Here is a 7,006-nt window from a genome sequence, read left to right on the forward strand (position 1 = left end):
CGGGGGCTTTGGTGGGGAGAGAGAAAGATGGGCCCCGTTGTAGCCCAGCCTCCTGCTGTCTGAGCATGAGGGCAGCACTGGGGGCACCCCTGTCCTCCTGCAAAACTCAGGGCCAAACCGCTGCACCCAGAAGAAAACAGGTTTGGGAGAGCAGCGGGGAAACAAGTGGGAGACGTGAACGCCCTCCCAGCAAGTGCTGGCTGCCACCAGGGTTGGTGCCTGCAGGTGGGGTGGGCAGTGCTGGGGTGAGTCCAGCAGGGCCATCTCCCCCAGCCCCCGTGGCGGCCCCCTTCTGCTCCCCCTTCCGCTTCCATCCCGAGGGACCGTTATCGCCGTGGGAACACAGATGCACCCGGGGCTCTGGCCGTTGGGTCTCTGTGCCAGAGCGGTTCTCCCCGCGGTCGGTGGCTATCAGTGTGCGCTGCTCAGGATGCCCAGGCGTCGAGGAGGGAAGGCGAAGGCCCGTCGCCTCCCTGGCGTTGGCCAGGGGAGAAGGGGCCGGGTGCGCAGCAGGGCCGGCCAGCTCGGGCAGGTAGGCCTGGGGCTGGCGTGGGGGAGGCCTGTGGGGTGGGTGAGAGGGGAGGCAGGCCCGCAAGAGGGGGCTGTTGGGGCAGGGGGTGATGGAGGTGAGGTGGGGAGAGCCGAGGTTGGGCTGCTCGTTTCCCTGTGAACCTTTCTACTTTCCCCACGGCCTTGGGGAGCAGCTCCCAGGGTGGATGTGGTGGAGGCGAAGGAGGAGCTGGCCTGGCCTGGGCAGTCTCCACTGGACCCTGGGGGATGGGACTAGGGAGGGGTTGTGGCTGCTGGGGAGCTGGTCCCGGCCCCCGGGGAGCCTGCAGCCTGGAGGGGAATGTGTGGGTGAGAGCCTGGAGTCTTTTGTGGGTTAAAATCCTGAAGGTGAACCGTTGCCTGATGTTCTGGGGGTGTTGGGGAGAGGCTGCACTGGGGATGGTCAGCTGGTGTGGGGGAGTTTTGGGAGAAGGTACTTAGGGCAGGGGTTCTTGGAGATGCAGAGGCAAAAGACCTTGGCATTCGATCCCGAACTGCTTGCAACTGCCCTGGCCAAGGGAGACAAAGCCTGTGGGCTGATAGCCACGCCTGACCTGCAGGTGAAGGGAGAGACACAGGGGAGTGTGGGCGCATTGCTCAGTGGTGACGCAGTTGTAGGTGCTGGGCGAAGCAGAGGCAGGCGTGCCTCTCTGCCCTTTGCCAGCAGACAGGGCAGGCGGCAGGCTTTTGTGCACTGGCCTTCCTCCTGGGCTGAGGAGGAGGGGGAGAGCCTGACCAGGGCCTGGCAGGGCTGGCTGAGGTCCCAGTTAGGCCGCCTAATGCAAAGGGCTTGTGCAGGCCGGAGGGGAGGAGGCCCGGAGGCAGCACTGACGTCTTGTGATTCTTGGCTAGTAGGCGAGAGGCCCTGTCAGGAGCCGGTGCCTTCAGAGGTGGTGTGTGTGCCGCTTGTAAAGGGCTGCTTCCTCCACCAGGTGGTTGGGGAAGCAGTGAGAAAAGACACAGTGGTGGCCTTGGTCTGGATGGTCGCACAGGCTCTAGTGGGAGAGGTAGTGGGGAGAGTCACTCTGGGGTGGTGAGCACAGCTGGGCTTAGCAGGAGACTAGCAGAGTGGGAAGCAACCAGAGCTGGGCTGTACCTAGCTCATTTCAAGACAGGGAGCGCTGTAAAGAAGAGGCAATTAGTAAAACACTAGAGAGGACTGCCTAGGAGGAACCCCCAGAGCCAGGAGCGTGCAGGCTGCAAAACTGAGCATGAGGAGAACAAGCAGCCTGTTTCTTACACTCAAGAGGAAAAGATGAAGGGGCCCAGTAAACCCCTTGTCCGGTTGCCTACCAAAACAAAGGAGAGAGCCTAGAGCAGGGAAAGGCTGTCCTGGGAGTCCTGGAGAGTTAGTCAAGGTGAGGAGAGCAGGGCAGCATGTAAGACCAGCTAGGCTCAGGCCTTCAAGAGAGCTTGGGCTGAGCTTTGGAGAAGGGGCTCAGGCTCCTGGTACAGAAGTTATTGCAATGCAGCCAAAGGACGAGGGGAGTGAGGGAAGGGGAAGGACTGCCTGAGGACACAGCTCATAAGTGACCATGTGGGGAGAGGAACTTGGTGACCTCTCTCTTCTCTCCATTGTCCTTCACTGCCAACACTGCAGAGGAGATTTCCACAAAAAGACCAATTGCAAGAGCAGCTATTTCAGGGGACGCCATTACACTGAGGGCAAGCTGTGGGCTAGATGAAATGCTGGTGTCTACAAGAAACAGTTAGTGGCATTGCGAGAAGTGAGAAGCAATAACGGCTTTCCTGTTGGGCTATTGAAGCTTGCAGCTATGCACAAAAAAGGAGCTTCTGGGGAAAAGGAGGGATTTGGGCTGTGGCTACTAACATTTCTGACCTGAAACTTGTTGGAGTAGATTGCAGAGGAGGGAGAAGGGATGGTGGCAGAGAGGTGATGTATCTAGAGGGATGTGATAAAAGTGTGTAGTCCTGAGGAGGAGTGAACATTAGAAGAGAAAGCGAGACTAGGTGTCGTGTGCTGATCCTTGTCTGCTGACAGTAAGAGACACTGGGATGAGAGTTGACGAGTCCATAAAGGGAAAGGCACGGGAATGTGTTTGTTGGTGTTGTGGTGGGCAGGACGTGGGAGGAAAGAGGCAGCGTGTGTTGGTGGGGCTTTGCGTGTGCCTTGGTGTGAAAATGGGTGCTTGTGTTGTGCAGGCGGCGAAGAGCGCTGGAGTGTCGTCATCTAGAACAGCCCAGCCGATGGAGTGGTCGAGCGCAGGCAGCAGCTCGCAGGTGCGTGGTGGCAGGGGAGTGATGGGTAGAGTGTGTTAGGTGTTGGGGTGAGTGTGGTGGGTGTTGCAGGGGGAGGTTGTATGTGGAGGGTTAGAGGAAGAGTGTGGTGGTGGTGGTGCAGAGGAGGTGGTTGAGCAGGGATGGCTATTGGGTGTGTTTGTGCAGTGTAGGAGGTGTGAAGTGTGTTAGTGGCGGGCAGGTGTGGGAATGTGTTTGTTGGCGTTGTGGTGTGGTAGGACATGGGAGGGAAGAGGCAGTGTGTGTTGGTGGGGCTTTGCATGTGCCTTTGTGTGGAAATGGGTGCTTGTGTTGTGCAGGCGGCGAAGAGCGCTGGGGTGTCGTCAGCCAGCACAGCCCAGCCGATGGAGTGGTCGAGCGCAGGCAGCAGCTCGCAGGTGGGTGGTGTGAGGGTTTTGTTTGGGGAGGGGTGTGGAGAGTGTGTGAGGTGTTGAGGCGGCTGCAGTGGGTGTTGCAGGGGGAGGTTGTATGTGGAGGGTTAGAGGAAGGTTGTGGTGGTGGTGGTGCAGAGGAGGTGGTTGAGCAGGGATGGCTGTTGGGTGTGTTTGTGCAGCGTAGGAGGTGTGAAGTGTGTGGGAGGTTGTGAGGTGAGTGTGTGCGTGGGTCAGGGGAGAGTAGCGACTGGGAAGGGTGTGTGAGTGGAGGAAGGGGAGGAGGAGGTGTAGGAAAGAGTGTGGGTGTGTGGGGCAAGGTGTGATGGGAGGGTGATAGGGTTGGAGGGGGTGTTGTGGAGTGGGGCTGTGTGTGTAGTGGGGTGTGTTTTGTTGTTGTGGCTGTGGGGGTTGTTGTTGGGTGTTGTGGTGGTGTGTGGGGCGGGTTGTGAGGGGTGTGGGGCGGAGGGTTTGTGGGGGGAGGGAGTTGGAGGGTGTGGAGGGTGAGTGGGAAGGGGAGTGTCTGTGTGCGGAGGTGGTGGAGGGCAGGTGAGGATGCGGGAAGGTGAGTGCGTCCTGGATGTTGGAGGAGGAGGAGGAGGGAGAAGAGAGGTGAGGAGGTGTGTGTAGGCTAGGTAGTGTAGGAGGCCTGAAGGGCAATGGGTTGAGAGGTGGGTGGAGTGAGGTGGGGGCCCCGTGGGCAGGCCTGGTGGAGGTGGGAGGAGGGCTTTGTGGTGGGCAGGACCCAGGGAAGGGTGGCTGGTGCAGGGTGTGTGAGGGTGAGGAAAGAGGCCCTGGTGGGAGGTGGTGTTGGGAGAGAGAGGTGGGGAGGGTGTAGTGTGTGGAGGCTTGTGTGCCTTTGGTTGCATGGAGTGGAGGAGAGGAGGAGAGGGTTTGTTGCGGGCAGGTGTGGGAATGTGTTTGTTGGCGTTGTGGTGTGGCAGGACGTGGGAGGGAAGAGGCAGCGTGTATTGGTGGGGCTTTGCATGTGCCTTTGTGTGGAAATGGGTGCTTGTGTTGTGCAGGCGGCGAAGAAAGCTAGGCTGTCGTCATCTAGAACAGCCCAGCCGATGGATTGGTCGAGCGCAGGGAGCAGCTCGCAGGTGCGTGGTGGCAGGGGAGTGATGGGGAGAGTGTGTTAGGTGTTGGGGTGGGTGTGGTGGGTGTTGCAGGGGGAGGTTGTATGTGGAGGGTTAGAGGAATGGTGTGGTGGTGGTGGTGCAGAGGAGGTGGTTGAGCAGGGATGGCTATTGGGTGTGTTTGTGCAGTGTAGGAGGTGTGAAGTGTGTTAGTTGCGGGCAGGTGTGGGAATGTGTTTGTTGGCGTTGTGGTGTGGTAGGATATGGGAGGGAAGAGGCAGCGTGTGTTGGTGGGGCTTTGCATGTGCCTTTGTGTGGAAATGGGTGCTTGTGTTGTGCAGGCGGCGAAGAGCACTGGGGTGTCGTCAGCCAGCACAGCCCAGCCGATGGAGTGGACAAGTGCAGGGAGCAGCTCGCAGGTGGGTGGTGTGAGGGTTTTGTTTGGGGAGGGGTGTGGAGAGTGTGTGAGGTGTTGAGGCGGCTGCAGTGGATGTTGTGGGGGGAGGTTGTATGTGGAGGGTCAGAGGAAGGTTGTGGTGGTGGTGGTGCAGAGGAGGTGGTTGAGCAGGGATGGCTGTTGGGTGTGTTTGTGCAGCGTAGGAGGTGTGAAGTGTGTGGGAGGTTGTGAGGTGAGTGTGTGCGTGGGTCAGGGGAGAGTAGAGACTGGGAAGGGTGTGTGAGTGGAGGAAGGGGAGGAGGAGGTGTAGGAAAGAGTGTGGGTGTGTGGGGCAAGGTGTGATGGGAGGGTGATAGGGTTGGAGGGGGTGTTGTGGAGTGGGGCTGTGTGTGTAGTGGGGTGCGTTTTGTTGTTGTGGCTGTGGGGGTTGTTGTTGGGTGTTGTGGTGGTGGTGTGTGGGGCGGGTTGTGAGGGGTGTGGGGCGGAGGGTTTGTGGGGGGAGGGAGTTGGAGGGTGTGGAGGGTGAGTGGGAAGGGGAGTGTCTGTGTGCGGAGGTGGTGGAGAGCAGGTGAGGATGCGGGAAGGTGGGTGCGTCCTGGTTGTTGGAGGAGGAGGAGGAGGGAGAAGAGAGGTGAGGAGGTGTGTGTAGGCTAGGTAGTGTAGGAGGCCTGAAGGGCAATGGGTTGAGAGGTGGGTGGAGTGAGGTGGGGGCCCCGTGGGCAGGCCTGGTGGAGGTGGGAGGAGGGCTTTGTGGTGGGCAGGACCCGGGGAAGGGTGGCTGGTGCAGGGTGTGTGAGGGTGAGGAAAGAGGCCCTGGTGGGAGGTGGTGTTGGGAGAGAGAGGTGGGGAGGGTGTAGTGTGTGGAGGCTTGTGTGCCTTTGGTTGCATGGAGTGGAGGAGAAGAGGAGAGGGTTTGTTGCGGGCAGGGGTGGGAATGTGTTTGTTGGCGTTGTGATGTGGCAGGACGTGGGAGGGAAGAGGCAGCGTGTGTTGGTGGGGCTTTGCATGTGCCTTTGTGTGGAAATGGGTGCTTGTGTTGTGCAGGCGGCGAAGAGAGCTAGGCTGTCGTCATCTAGAACAGCCCAGCCGATGAATTGGTCGAGCGCAGGCAGCAGCTCGCAGGTGCATGGTGGCAGGGGAGTGATGGGGAGAGTGTGTTAGGTGTTGGGGTGGATGTGGTGTGTGTTGCAGGGGGAGGTTGTATGTGGCGAGTTAGAGGAATGGTGTGGTGGTGGTGGTGCAGAGGAGGTGGTTGAGCAGGGATGGCTGTTGGGTGTGTTTGTGCAGTGTAGGAGGTGTGAAGTGTGTTAGTTGCGGGCAGGTGTGGGAATGTGTTTGTTGGCGTTGTGGTGTGGCAGGACGTGGGAGGGAAGAGGCAGCGTGTGTTGGTGGGGCTTTGCATGTGCCTTTGTGTGGAAATGGGTGCTTGTGTTGTGCAGGCGGCGAAGAAAGCTAGGCTGTCATCATCTAGAACAGCCCAGCCGATGGATTGGTCGAGCGCAGGGAGCAGCTCGCAGGTGCGTGGTGGCAGGGGAGTGATGGGGAGAGTGTGTTAGGTGTTGGGATGGGTGTGGTGGGTGTTTTGGGGGGAGGTTGTATGTGGAGGGTTAGAGGAAGAGTGTGGTGGTGGTGGTGCAGAGGAGGTGGTTGAGCAGGGATGGCTATTGGGTGTGTTTGTGCAGTGTAGGTGGTGTGAAGTGTGTTAGTTGCGGGCAGGTGTGGGAATGTGTTTGTTGGCGTTGTGGTGTGGCAGGACGTGGGAGGGAAGAGGCAGCGTGTGTTGGTGGGGCTTTGCATGTGCCTTTGTGTGGAAATGGGTGCTTGTGTTGTGCAGGCAGCGAAGAGCACTGGGGTGTCGTCAGCCAGCACAGCCCAGCCGATGGAGTGGACAAGCGCAGGCAGCAGCTCGCAGGTGGGTGGTGTGAGGGTTTTGTTTGGGGAGGGGTGTGGAGAGTGTGTGAGGTGTTGAGGCGGCTGCAGTGGATGTTGTGGGGGGAGGTTGTATGTGGAGGGTTAGAGGAAGGTTGTGGTGGTGGTGGTGCAGAGGAGGTGGTTGAGCAGGGATGGCTGTTGGGTGTGTTTGTGCAGCGTAGGAGGTGTGAAGTGTGTGGGAGGTTGTGAGGTGAGTGTGTGCGTGGGTCAGGGGAGAGTAGCGACTGGGAAGGGTGTGTGAGTGGAGGAAGGGGAGGAGGAGGTGTAGGAAAGAGTGTGGGTGTGTGGGGCAAGGTGTGATGGGAGGGTGATAGGGTTGGAGGGGGTGTTGTGGAGTGGGGCTGTGTGTGTAGTGGGGTGTGTTTTGTTGTTGTGGCTGTGGGGGTTGTTGTTGGGTGTTGTGGTGGTGTGTGGGGCGG

Source organism: Struthio camelus, chromosome 16 (assembly GCF_040807025.1).
Source record: "Struthio camelus isolate bStrCam1 chromosome 16, bStrCam1.hap1, whole genome shotgun sequence".
In the NCBI taxonomy this organism is placed as follows: Eukaryota; Metazoa; Chordata; class Aves; order Struthioniformes; family Struthionidae; genus Struthio; species Struthio camelus.